Source organism: Orussus abietinus, unplaced genomic scaffold, assembly GCF_000612105.2.
Source record: "Orussus abietinus isolate OABI.00-Male unplaced genomic scaffold, Oabi_2.0 scaffold166, whole genome shotgun sequence".
In the NCBI taxonomy this organism is placed as follows: Eukaryota; Metazoa; Arthropoda; class Insecta; order Hymenoptera; family Orussidae; genus Orussus; species Orussus abietinus.
The window spans coordinates 55,410-70,800 of record NW_019394316.1 but is presented as its reverse complement, the minus strand read 5'-3'; positions in this window follow the sequence as shown (position 1 = coordinate 70,800).

Here is a 15,391-nt window from a genome sequence, read left to right as displayed (position 1 = left end):
AGCTTGTTCCAGGGGGGATATAGATCTGGCCGAATTTTGCTGCACAGAGTTCAATAAGCGTTTCTACGAGGAAGAGAAATTCCTCTCTCCGGTATTCCACTCTCAGAGAAAATATACCTATACTTATTTAAGTGATGCGTATGTATCCGTTGATACCGTCCGAAAGAAAACTTTAGTATCGTTCAGAATTGGCTTTCTGCAGTGGTAATGCACACTTAATTTGTAATAGGGTTGTACTCTGAACAATGGGAATGACTTCAAGGCCAACTGAAGCCAACTTCGCTGGCGAGCGTTCTAAGTTACTATATGTTTCAGTGATTAGTACCAAGAGCGATTATAATAGTTTGCTTTTAAGGGGATGTGAAAGTGGCATCCGAAAGGTCAATCGTTCATGAAACTTTTCTACAAACTGGGTGCACTGAATCGTTTTAAACTTTACAACGTGGATGTGGAGGCTCTTAGGTAGGTCCTGAAACTCATTTTTTTACAAAAAATGTTGAAAACATCTGTAAACAAGTATTTTAAAAATTAAAATGTTATGGGTATTAAGACCTTCTTTATAGCTCCCATATTCGCATTGTCAAACTTGAATCGATACGGTACACTCAGTTCGGAGAAAAGTTTCATAAATAAGACCTCTTCACGCCACTTTCACATCATCTTAAAAGGAACGAGCATCTTCAGTCACCAGACAGAAATGTGCATTACAAGTTATAATGGAAATTGACGTACCGTAAGAGTATTTTTCGTTTTGTCTCTGTATGTTGAAAGGGTTAATTATTTGCACATTCGTAATTATCCGTTTGTAACTACAAAATCATCTCGTATTCAATACTACAAAACTCTGGATTTATTGCCAACTCCGTTTGCATCGGATTTATGAGTTGTTTTAGTTTTGAACCTCTTTTCATACGAAAAGTCATCTATCTATCTAATTCAGATATCTTTCTAAGTGATTTGTAAACATTGAAAGCTGATTATTATTCCATCATAATGGACCAAGATTTGATTCAACGATAATATCTGGATTGATAAAAAACATCGTTGGCTAGATCTGTCATAGAATATATAAATTCTGGTAAATTATGATAAATTTATAACTACTAAATTTCCACGTTATTTAATATTAAAACATTTTCTTCTTATATTGAGTTTAAATTTTCATATAATTTTACGCTAATATTTTTCTACAGTTTCTGTTATCGCTGAATTACAAGTCCCGCCTCGCGGACAGCCTTTTTTGCATGTACCAGCAGATTTGTTCCCATTCTATCCACTAGCAGCACTGGTGCGAAAAATACATTTTGATCCGTTACTTGAAGGTAGTTACATATCAGAATTTATAATTATACAAAAGTGCTGAAAGTGCATGTAATGTGAACAAATCTAGCGTTTTGCGCTTGTAGAAAAAGCGATTTAAGAAAACATCTTAGAATTAAAAATGTTATGAAGGTTGAAAGATTAGTTCTATTTTGTTGGAATGAAACTTGATACAAAAAAGCAGGAACGAAAGAAAATTTAAGTCTACGCGGCCTGCTCCGCCATAGTACATTTTTTGTGATGTTATTACATTATATTAGGAGGATCAGGAAGAAATCCATTATTTTTTATCTTAGTAGTAAGTATAAAAAATAATGGATTTCTTTCCGGTCCCCCTAGTATGAGTCAGGGTACGTTCGCTTGAGTAAGACTCCTTTATTAATCATTCCCTATCATTTCTTAAGGTTGATTATGATTTCTCATGGTATATTTCTGTTTTCAATGCAGCTTTTCATAGTACATGTAGACATTGTCATGATGGCTCTTTTTTGCATATAAAATGAAAAGAGAGGTTATTTTGAATCTCGCAGTTGGAAGAAACGCGCTATGGTGTGATCAGTCTTCTTGAGTTACCACATCCTCTTAATAAAATGCATTATTGCATGTTACTTTCTAATATCTGAATAGAATAAATGTCTCTAACACAATACAACTTACCAAATTAATTGCTATTTCAAACTAAACGATATTAACAGCTGAATGAGAGAGTAATAGAGATTAACCTTCTAATTGCCTGATTGTGGAAGAGTGGTACGAAAATCTATCCTGCCACCTAAATTATAAGTTCTATTTATGTCTTCAATATAGCTAGTTTTGTTCAAAACCACAAAGGCGTTTTTTTAGAAACTCCAATGAAGTATATGTCCTTTATTTTTATTTACATATTCATACATCATCAAAATATTCAGTAGAATTCTATAGTTTATACTTTTTGCACTTTCAAACATGAGATAATTTGACAGAATAAGTTGTCTCTTTTCCTTTGGAAAACGAGAGCATGGATCTATAAAGAAATTCGTACGTAAGACCCTTTACAGTACTTTTATGTCACCGCGTATGTAAAACAGTATCTCCAACTGACGAGTCTAAAAATACTCTCTAATGATTCCATGATAACAATTGTTATTGTAATGCATTATTAAGAAATCTCTCAGTCTGCATAAGCTTTGTGATCAGAAACGATCTGTAACAGTGTGTAGAATGTAATTCGAATCTCTAAATTTGTTGAACATATTAAGGGGATGTGAAGGTGACCTCTGAAAGGTCAATCGTTCGTGAAACTTTTTTCCGAACTGGGTGTACCGAATCGTTTCAAACTTTACAGCATGAATATAGAGACTATAAGGAAGATCCTGGCACTTATAAAATTTCATATTTTATAAAAAATTTTAAAAACATCTATAAACAAATTAAAACAAAAAATGACATTTCATGAGCGTTAGGACTTTCCTTATAGTCTCCATATTCATGTTGTAAACTTTGCAACGATTTGATACATCCAGTTTAGAGAAAAGTTTAATAAAGGATAACTCTGTGTCGCCATTTTCACATCACCTTCAGTTACCGCAGGGCAAACCATATATTGAATACATAGTCGAGGAGCGTGATTCAAAATAAAAGAACGAGTTTCCTATAATATCGCCCACGCAAGACTAGGTGTATACGATTGCTTCTGATCATATTTAGTCTCGCATGAATGAATTTAAGAATGTTTTCCTTTTCCATATTGTTTGCTAAATAGTTGTAACGTATGTCAAATTCGTCGATCATAACGTTGGAGTTTTTCTTAAGAACATTCCCTGAAATTTCGTCATTACCTATTATAATTGAAAGCGAATAAAATTGCGGTACATACAGCGAGCGATGTCGAAGTAGCGAATCATTTTGCTTTAAGTGAAGAGGAAAATGGAGAATATTGAACATTAAAAAAAGAGCATTGGCTTCCAATGAAATCTCAAATAATACGAAGAAATGGCAATCATTCTGATTTTTAAATTTCCATCATCTTTCATTGCCATAAATAATTTACTATGCTCAAAATGATACCAATACGTAATTTACCCGAGACATTGCAGATCTTTAAAAATCGAACAGATTACTGTTTCCTCGTGTTAAAAAATTTACAGAACACGTTTCTGAGGATGAATGACAATGTTAAAAGGTTCGTCTCGTTAGTTGCGAGTACGGGATCACGAAAATAGCTACTAACAATCGTCAGAGGAGTGAGGAAATTGGAGGAATAGAATTAAAAGGTAATATGAATGCGAAAGTGAAAATAAGCGCGAATGTGTGAAAAACGGAATATGTAAGATCAAAGTGGACGGTTGTGTGTATGAGAATAGTATGAGATCGAATGAAAACAAGAGTGACTGATAATTCAATAATTGTCTTTTACCATCACAAAGAGTACAATATCAATAAGTTAATTTCCGAATTCGCAAACATAACTCGCTCAGGAAGGAACCTCAGCAATGAGAAACAAATAACCCAGCATCGCAATTTGTCGAATTATGATTTCGATTTTGATTTTTCCTGTATATCAAAACCTTGTAATGCTCACTGGCTGCACAATCTGCAAACTTTTGGGATTCACTCTAAAAAAGCATTCGCTGACAAGGCATTGTCGACAAAAACAACTGTAATAATATTTACATTTATCTTTATTCAGTGATCAATACTTCACAGGGATCTCTTAAAGGATTCATTTTACTTCACCGTATAAATTAAATGCCGAAAACTAAACGAGTATACATTGAAACAAGTTATTCTCAAGAAATTTTCAAAGCAGCCTGCGTGTTCAAAATCGAAGTAGCACTTCGTGAAATTTCTCTTTCACAGAAAGAAAGCAAAAAGAAAAGAACGGTGGAAAATACAAAAAAAAGGGAATGTCAATATCGCTGGTAGGTTTTCCAGGATATTAATTCGAGCTTCACTTCCGATTGTCTCTTTGGAATTTACATTTACTTTCATTTATTGCAAGTAAGCAATCGGTAGTGAAGTACTTTAAAAATTGAATGCAGCCACAGTCAGTATTTGCAATGGCTGCCGCGCGGCATTCAAATTCTCGTTCTCGTTTATCACGCATCATTGATCGAGCGATGTACGATTCTGCAATAACGCTAACAGCTACAATTACAGAACGTTTGGAATACATTCGGATAGTTGGTAAGATATGATTGTCGTTGCTCGAACAATGATTGAACAAATTTCACAAAATTCATCTGTTCGCGCACCGCTAGTAGGTGCATGTCATTTTGAAATCATTCTTGTTACCTTTAACAAGTACAAAAGTGTATAAGTGACATGAATTCAAAAGCACAGATGCGTGTGAAATTTGATCTAAAATCATACATATTAACACACGTATCGCATGAAAAAAAAATTGCGTTGCGTTGATGTGTTTTTTTTCTTTCCCTTACGTCCTTGTATTTCGCAAAATGAATTGTATTCATCAAAACCGAACAAAAACCGAAAGACAGTGAACTGTAGTATGACAAAATGGACGAAGAGAAGAATAAGAACATATAAATAAGAACACACATTTTTCTTTCCTATCCGTGTGTATTTAAGTTTATCTTATATCTATAAACCGGTGGGCACACATACTTTTCAAAAACTAACTTTTTGTGTTTCTTAAAATTTATTTATTCTCCAGGATCTCTGCGATAATTAAGTTAGCGCATACCCACCGGATCATGAAAATGTATATCAAAATTTTATTTTCTCGAATAAACAAAATGTCGAAAGTCTTATCATTAATAAAAAGAGCGATAATTTTCCGATTTTGACAACGCACATTATGACTTTATTATTTTATTCTGATCTCCCTATGAACACCTATTTTATAGATGAGGAAATAGTAAGATTTGGGGTGTTTTGTTGAAAAAAAGTTTGTCTTTATATGTTTCATATTCGCTCTGAACAATGTTCTCTTTAAAAGTACAGCTTTCCTATTCTATTCAGCTGCGCTAGCACGACTTTGAATAGCTGCGAAGCTGTGTTAGGATTTTGAACGATAATAACCAGTTTTTTAAACGTCTTAGCCTGTTGAATGTCAATAGTGAAAAATGGTACATGATTCAAAGAAATTATATTTCTTTAAATCGAAGGAATTCTTTTTTCTCGGCACAAGAATTTAAATGGAAAGGTTCACAGTTTTCACAAACATTTATGCAGAGCTGATTAAAGTAGATCTCTAAATCTATTTAAAATAGAAGATGCAAAATAGATTCAGAAAATTCATTTAATTTGTAAAATGGAAAACGGTTTTTTACAAATAGAAAATGTAAAATGTATATGAAATAGGTTATGTGAGTGTAGGTTATGTAGGTGAAATAGGTTATATATACTGCAACGCGCTTTGCCTGTCTCCCGGGGCGCGCTGGCAAACGGGGGAGATGGATCGGCCCTCCACGAGGTCCGCAGGGCTACTTAATTTTGATAGGGCGCCAGGCGCGAGAAGCGCGCCGCGGCCCGCGGTTTCCCGGCCGGGCAAGGCCGACGTCGCGGGGCGAGAAACGGCCCCCGATCGCCGGCTACTCAGCCCCGCGGAAGTCCTTACGACTTTCCGCGGCACGGTAGAGGCGGGGGGTTCGAGGTCCACGGAAACTTTAAAAGGGGCCGTGTAACAGGTCGAAAGAGAAGGGGTTAAACTAAAATTAAAACAACGGAAGTTCCGGATACGCAAGGCGGTAGTAATTTTATTCCCCGTATGTCTCACAAGGGCGCAATTACTATAACACAATCAGACGGCGACTTCGGGATCCCGCCGGTCTAGTTCGAAACAACGGGAGCCACCGGGCTCCACGAGACGGGCGGCAATGCCTACCTCCCAGGGCACAACGCCCTATTTGATTTCGCTCGGTCCGCGGCCTGTCAACTCGACTCCGGGAGCAGCGAGAATTACGGTACCATCCGCGGAATTACTTTCCTCTACGCCGCGGAATTACCTATTTCCAATGCCGGATCACTTTCACGGGACAATTTTACACACAACGAGACACACGGGAGCTCGCCGATTCGCCCCGCGGGAAATCGCCCATCGGCGCATCCGGCGTACGCGGTCAGGCGCCATTACGGGATGGCCGGGAGGTACGCGCCGAGGAGGGTCACACGAACTCTAAATTCAGGCGAAACGGAAACGGACTCAAAAGGAAATCCCAAATAGGTTTGCTCACCCTACAATCTCCGCGGACGGGACGGCAGAGATCTCTTCTCGGCGGGATCGGAAGCGAGACGGTAGCGGTACTATAGCAGCGGCAGCTTGGCTCCTCGGTGCGTGTGTACCGGCGACACTCGACACATTCAGGACAATGAGGGCCCGAGCGCCGGCCGGACCGCCTGAAATTCGGAAACCCCCTGCTAGATTCTTCCCGCGTACGCGAGACCGTTCGGCGCTAGATGATTAACTATGCCTACGCAAGATGTCAGGGCCCGTCTCGCGGCGTGCTAAGTACACTCCCGACTCCCGAAGACCGCCAAATCCGCGACAGACAACCGTTCCCCTTGAAAATCCTCCTCGACGCGGCCTTACTTGACACTACTTATAATTAGTATTACATAATCTAAACGCTAATTACACTTAGTGATTGTTCCTGGACACCCCGAGCGTCGCCACCCGATACTGGAAATAATTTACTAATGGTTTCGGTACTTACCGCTCCCGCTCCGCACCGACTTGTGACGGCCACGTTACAATACATATATATTGTGTACGCGTACCGCGGAATCTCGGTGCCCAGCTGCCGGAGCACCTAGACCCCGCCCGGTCGACGGGACTTACAAGGCGTACACGATCGGTCACCCAGTCCCGTAAGGACCTTACGCCCTTCACGGCACGGTAGAGTTAGGGGGTTCGGCACGAAAAACGATACAAGTGAGGAGGAGTCGATTTCGGAGGCTGTAGGACGGGAGTTATTATTAAATAAATTGTAACAAAAACATATCTTATTCTGGCGATTGCAAGAGGGATTCCACCTCGCTCTGGCTTCACACCCCCTTGTGCCTGGGAAAATTTCTCCACGTCACAAATTCCTTCCCCCTTGGGGAAGCCAGAGCATGTGGAGGATATCGGAGACCCCCCACACAACCCAAAAGCTCTTATCAACCGCTCAAAGAAAGGAATAGGGACAACACACAGAAATAAGTATCCATGAGCGGAATAATACGATAGTCATCGGTAAACAAATGGGACGATAATTAGTAATTATTAGAAATAGAACAAGGTGGAACAAGAAAATGGCAATCCTTAGAAGCCACTCCATCGGAACGGTACATGACGAGAAAGCTGATGTAGGTCAAGAGTACCCGAGGAAAGGTTTTAAGCCGAAGCTTCACGGGACGATGTGATAAAACTAAACAGTGTTCTTCGCTCAGGTCCGTCTGGGAGGTAACACCTCCCCCAGGCCGGTTTCTTCCAGAGACCACGACGCGACGTCTCCGCTGCTGTTAGTTCCATTCCCGTCTGTGATTCTGAGACAGTCCTCAGAGCGCCCAACGGCACAATACCGACCCTCTTCGGCGAGATGGTGGTCGTTGTATGAAGTGCGGGATCCGATAGTATTACCCGCGCACTCCCCACATCCGGTCCGCCGAGGCGGCGCCTCGGATGGTAACTCCGTGGCCACGTGCTTCCGGAGAGCTTCCAAGATGCCCCCTGTTGGAGTGCTCCTGATGGTGGTAGATCTTACTATTAGGAACAACACCTCTGCTGGCAGCGCTCGACGGGCCTGTCCCAGCCAGACATTTTGTTCTTCGGGGCGTAATCGAGTCGCCCACTGTCCCTGATGACGAGGGCTTGACACCAGCCTCGGATCGGCGCCATTAGCACCTTCAGGTCCTCAGCCTCGGTATTCCTTACTAAGGATGAAAGTCCGGCAGGAACTGAATTACGGGACTCCGATTTCTTTCTCTCAGTGCGTCCGGGTCTACTCACGGTAGGAAGGTATTACGGGAAAAGCGGGACCAAGGATATATTACAATTACATTCACAACGATACAGATTTTAAGTCCGAAACATGATATGTCCACGAGGCGATTTCCGATGTTTCCACGGCCTCACCGCTACCGGTAAAGTAATTCGCAAAACTCGCCGAGGGCGGATATAACGCGGTGCCAATGTGGCCGATACATAATTCGCCGCCGACGATAAAATTCGCTATTTTCGTAGTATTGAATTCCCTACTTGGTACACAGTCTCCTACTCGCTTCTTATTATAATATAATACCATATGCTGGCGTGCTTTCTAAATTATTCCGAACGCATAACGGGAGGGATCCTAACTCTTTCCACACGATAACCCTCAATATAAGATCTAAATTTACCAACTACAAAGATCACAGCCAAGCACTCTAACTCGGTAACGGTTGTAATGTGGCATTTCGTCAGGGCAAATGCCGTCACAAAATGGACCGTATTATCGCCGCAAAAACAGCCTGATAACCACTAGTCCGGATAGCGGTGGCTGAGGGGGCGAGGGCGGTGAGGGCCGCTAGCCACCTGAATTACATTTGTTTCATTCACGCCTTTCATATTCAGTTATTTTGTGTTGTTTTCTTAAAGAGACGCGAACTCGAGAAAGCGTGTTAGGGCTCTAAGATGAGAACCCCTTTGTTTTTTGTTTTAATTAATTGATGTTCGGATGAATTAATCGCCCTCGAAGTATCTTTTCTTTCCCTTCTGCCGAAAAGAGACGTTTTAATTATCTAATCAAGTACCTCGAATTCAATTAATTCATCCCCTTTCTTTAGTAGGGTAGCTGAAAGAAAATAAAACACGTCATTGTTCATAGTCTCTTTGACATTAAGCCATGTTAGGAACTTTCATATAGAAATTTTAATTTCCATCGCCTAGTGCCAGTATTTAGGCGTTTCAAAGCCTCGCAAAATTTCATAGCCTGTAAAGGCGATGCCTCGGCTCGCAGCGCGCGACGCTCGACCGCCGCAGGATGATCCCAAAACAAACAACCAGGACCAACAGGACAACGACAGGAGAAGCGGCAGCGGGGCACCCACCAAGAAAACTTAATGAACATCGGAGGACAATTCTCACCACCAAGTGATGCACCTGCTCCCCCCCCCCCCCGGGCCATCGTGACCACGCAGGGGTCGGATCTGCAGAGGCCGCTGAATGCCGGAACCGCGGGGGCAGGGCCTCAATTCGCCCTGGCGGCGTGAGGAGGTCCGTCCGCGGGGTGGGCTCCGACTTCCCGGACAGGAGCCAGACCGGCGGGCAGGGGCCTACCTCCGATCTTCCGGTCAACGCCGACACCGTCGAGGCAGGCGCCTCTGTGTTCCCGAGGGGCTCGTCCGCAGCCATGTATTGGTGCGGCGGACGGGCCAAAAAGATCCACAATCTCAAGGATCAAGTGGCATCTCGGGGACCACCGAGTACAGCCAGGGCGACTCCTCGACGGAAGGACGCCTGAGGCCACGGCCCTGATCGAGTCCCAGATCACCCGGGATCATCGCCCAGGACCAGCCAGCCAGAAATCCTAATCATCGGCGGGAAATCTGCCTACCGGCCCGAGAGGGGGAGACCCTCAGGTAGCGGCCCTGATACTCGCGCGCGGCGCGAACCCGTCGCACGCCGACCCCCGGAGGCGCCCCACCCCGGGAGCGCGCCGGCCGAAAATCTTTGTCCGAAATCTCGAAGACGCTAATTGGGTCACGAATATACAAAATAAGCCAATGGGAAAACACGGAAACAGCCAAACCAAAGGAGGGAGAACGAGTACAAAACGGGTCGCGACCCGCGGCCCTCGACCTATTCTTCTTCGCCCGAAAAATTTGGCCCGAACTAGTGGTTTACGCATCGCCGTCTCTCGCCATAGCCCGCCACATCACCGGATATCCGGCCCAAAATTAAACTCACTGTTCCTTACCGACAATTTCTCCCAATACCTTAAAATTTTAGCGACGCATTCGTATCGCGTTTTTTCCGATCCGAATTAATTTCGGGCTTCCGCCTCTCGGCAATTTATTAAATCCTCCCGTTCCTAATAATTATTGTAAAAACCCTTTTGGATTATCGTTACTCTCCGTATAATTGTCGGGTATCAGCCATTTGGCTCGTTGTTTCGTTTGACAATCGAATTCAAACTCGGGTGAATAAATTGCATTGTGATTAAACCTTTAATTCGGAGTTTCTTTTATTTTATTAGTCGAGGCAAACCTTTTTCTTATTTAACGGAAGGTAATCGGGTCCCTTCCGAAGAAGTTAGCGTCACGGGGTTAAGTGCCCTTATCTCGCCCCTCTCCGCGGCCACTTCGGTGGCAAAATTATCTGAGCTAGCTGGCCCTTCGCCCCGGCCGCGAGACCCTTTTTGAGCAGAGGCAACATTTTGGGAGTCTTCTCCAAGGACGGGCCTCGGAGAAGCTGAAGATAAACCTTCGCCCTCGCCTTTTGGCTACGCTCTCGCGAGAAGAGTCCAAGCCCTTAGGGAAGGGAGGCCGAAGGACCCTTAGAATTTGACGTCCTGGGACGCCTGATGTCCAACCGGTATTTTAATCAGCTTGTTCGTGCTCAGTGGTGGGTGCGAGCCAGGGCGGAGGTTGAGAATATTGGAACATGGAGCCCTTTTGTGACCCCAGGTATTCCTCGGGCGGGATATATGTCACACGGTATTTATTTTTCGCTGGGCATCTTTAAGCATTCGATTGACCTAAGCAATAACCCATTCGCAATCATCTTGCTTCTGAGACAAAAAAATCCTAATCTAAAAAAACTGGCATCCGAGCGATAAACAGCACGGAATAATCGCGACATAATAGAACTGGAACGGTAGTTAAATGACATAGAATCCCTCGAAAACGGACCTACACTTCAGTAACGGTAACGATAGCAGGTGGAAGAATCAATTTCAAGTAGAATACAACATTAAAAGATCGACGACTCGCAGTTCCTACTGGGGGCGATATGCTAACTCGGGATTGACGAATTTTCGGGGGCAGGTGGAGCGCGAAAACTCGGCACCGAACGTATTGCGACCTTGGCGGCACTGGCTAACTCATTCAGGTGTTTCAGAGTCGATAGTTGATTTTGGCTAACTTGGGGGATATTTAGAGCGTGCCTAAATGAGTCACAAACAATTTTTTTTTTTTTCAGCGAAAAATCATTTTAAAGGTGTGAAATCATACCCTACAAATTATTCGATTTTCAGTTTTCATTTTATTTCTCGCAAACGATGAGAGATACGCCGAAATGTTTCCAATAAGAGATAATTCCCTTAACAAGGGTTATCACATGGTGAAATAAAAAATTTAACCATTTAAACAATTGCGAAAAGTTATTACAAAATTGTAATTAACAATTTTTATCAATTTGGTATCTTCGTGAAATATTACTGTACATTGAAAATATAATAACGTAGACTCGACACAATTTTTTTTATTAACGAAATTCATCGTTGTTTGTGGAAAACCCCTTTATAAGGTCAAACGATTTTCAGTTTTTTTATTTATATGGTCTCGATACACTATTTGTGTCACAATATAAGTGAAAACATATAGGATACATGTGACTTATCCACAGATAAAACAGAACGGAAAACAGTTTTTTTCGCTTGTCGCAATTGGAATGACAAAGGTATATCAATTCTCGTTGCGCAGAGCACTCATCATTAGCGTATTATTGCGGCTACTGTTATCTTATTTGTTTCATTAATCCTATAAGATAACATGAGTATTATAGGTATAAGTACTGGATTTTACGCGACATTGTCAGTTCTGAAGAGTGTAGTGTAGAGCGTCCTGGCTGACAGTCATTTATGAAACTGGTATTAATAAACCCTGTAACTGTTGTTCTTCTGCTGATGAAAACATACGGTGTTACACACTATTCGCAAACATTTCCTAATAGCCATGAAACGGAATTGCATGATCTTTTCAGCGATGTAATTAAAAGAAGTCAACAAGATACATCGTTTACCATTGAAAACGACGTGACCCTGGAATTTTTTTAATTGTATAGATCGCATTCGATTGAATTTGTTAACGACGTAGTACGACCGATGCACGACGAACTTTTAGACGCTATTGAAATTGAGTCATGTGTGCCGGAAGAAGGAGGTATAGTGGATATAGGATACAAAGAGGAAACAGGTGCTTATTGAAAAAGTGGAAATAGAAAAATATATTCTCTGGAGGCAGTAAAACAAAAATTTAAGAAAGTCAAAACTTTGCAGCAATTATACAGGTAAGGGAATAGATATCTTGATTTCATGACTGAAAATACTACAAGAATTTTATTTCTCTTACATGCAATTAGATGAGAAGGAACTATCGAGAAAGGAGGTTCGCGAAGGAATAAATTATTGAAAATTTCGGAACACGTGTTGAATATTTTTCTTCAAAAGACGGAAGTTCGTGTTATTATTCACGATTTAAATTTGCGGAAATGGGCATTGCAAGCCAATGAAGTAGGACTGCAGGATTTCAAAGCGTCATAGCACTGGATTTGGAATTTTAAGAAAACGTACAAAATAGTAACCTGGAAAGTTAATAAATTTATAAATCGATCAACCGGTACAGATACTGCAAAATTAGATGAAATTGCTTCAAATTTGTAAACAGTGTAAAACCGTACATACAAAACTATGGTTTACACACGTATATACAAAACTATCGTACATACAAAACTATGGTAGATAATATATTTAATGCCGACAAAAGCGGGTTCACTTTAGAATTGCATTCTGGTCGAACATTAGCTATACAAGGATAAAAAATGGTTGAAGGTGTAGTACAGTCTTTATCTGCTATCACCCACAGCTATACGATACTTTCTATAATATCCGCTTCAGGTAAACTGGTTTCGCCATTATTCATTGTATTAAAAGAACAAAGTAGAACTTTTGGACCGCGAGTTGTGGAGTTTATTCCAACCACCGAATGTTTATCTCGCGGCATCAACTTGTGGAAAATTAACAACGGCACTTATCTATGAATGGCTTACACAAGTGTACTTACCAAACACCGGATCTAGTGGTGTGTTACTGTTGAATTTATGGGCAGGTCATTGCTCGTCTTCATTAAAGGAAATTATATCAGCTAGTGGAGATGTTGAAATACTTCCAATATCTAAGGAAACAACAGGGATGATTCAACCCCGCGATGTTTACGGATTTCAAATTTGGATAAACTTCGTAAGAAGATTCTCTGATATTGTTCTATTAGGTGATTACGACATCAATTTACGAACACGTAATAAAATTACAATCTTTAGTACATAACGAGCTTTCGCCAAAATATCGCAAACTATTTACCTATACATGATACAAAAGCGGATATCTAAACGAGAGACCAGATGGTTTTGAAAATCCCGTTGACTTTGCATGCAGTCAATAGGATTTTGTACAAGCGGCACGTTGTTCTATATGTGGCAGTCACGCTGTAATTTGATGTTCATGGTATGACAAATTTCTGTGCTTTACCCATTTCTTTGAGGAAATCCACCGTCACCATTGATTCAAATTGGAGTGAATCCGAATAAGAATTAGAAAAATATAAAAATCTTTGAATTCTCGTAAGGAAGATATGTTATATCAACATCGCGAGCCTAGAAATTATAACTGTAGTAATTGGCAAAATAAACATTGTATACATAGAATAATCAATTCAGCACATACCAGTTACCTATTAACAATGACGTACATAAAACGTCCATACTTTATTGTTTCTTACACATTCAAGACATATATGATTAAACAAATTGTTACATATCAAGAAATTCGTAATATCGAATGATGAGCGAAACGCGCCTTGCACTTTTGAGCCTCAAGGAGACGGTATTGAGTACTTAATGCTACTTGTAATATACTACTCAATTCTCTTCGAAATATTTAATGTCAGTAACGGCGGAAGAGTTGGCAACTCTTTTAGGCGATTGACGTCTTCGTTCAATAAAGGTTATTATTTCTAATACTCTCAACTATTTCCTACAATATAAAGAAATTGATTGCCGTTACAAGCAGTTCACTAGAACCACATTAAGAAAATCTGAAAATCGTTTGTCCTTAAAAAGAGGTTTTCCACAATTAACAGTGAATTTCTTCAATAAAAAAAAGTGGTGTCGAGTTTACGTTATTATATTTTCAACGTACAGTAATATGTCACAAAGAAACCAAACTGATAAAAATTGTTAATTACAATTTTACAATAACTTTCTGCAATTGTTTAAATGTTTTAACTATTTATTTCACCATGTGATAACCCTGTTACGGGGTGGCCGAGCGGACGCGAGGCCGGGGAGATTCAGATTGAGATTACCCAAATTATGCGCGTAACGATTATTTTAAGTTTGTAAGGAGATTGATCCGAGCGGCTAGATCAATTCCTCTGGTGGGATCTAGGGGAGTGAAGAATAAAAAGGGGTGCGAACGAATGGCAATGTGGCTAGTGTATTAAGATACAGTGGTACCTCGACATACGAGTTTAATTCGTTCCGTAACCTTGCTCGTATGTCAAATTGCTCGTATCTCAAAGCAATTTTCCCCATTGAAATTAATTGAAATGCCATTAATCCGTTCCAGCTTCCAAAGAACCACCTCAGTTGTTTTTGTTATGTGTGTTTGAATAAGAAAAATGTATTTACAAGAAGAAGGGGTCCGGACCGAGCGTGCCTGGAAGGACAGTTTGCTACTGTTAAGCCTCGACCCTCCCCCCCCCCCCCTGAACGAAGAGGCAGACATTTAACGGCACCCGCGAGGAGCTCCGGGGAGGCCGTCCTTTGACTCCGCGGTTAGACTCACCCTGGTGTCAGACCTCCACCAGTGGAGCGAGGATATAGACCTCTACGCGACCACCGACAGACCCGGTAAAAAGGCTGGAATACAATAGGATTCAATGTCTCATAGTTTCAACGTAAAAGTGATGATTTTTCTATTCTATTTAATACCTGATTTTTCTCTCCAGGTCCAATTCCCACAACAGGAGTATATTTTCTGTGAATCAATTATAATCTATTCTCCTTTTGTATTCTGATTTTTGTGCAATTCCGAAAAGAGGAATATATTTCTGCTTTGTTTGATTCCTTTTAGTCCGGTAAGAAATGTCGATATTAAATTGTTTCGTA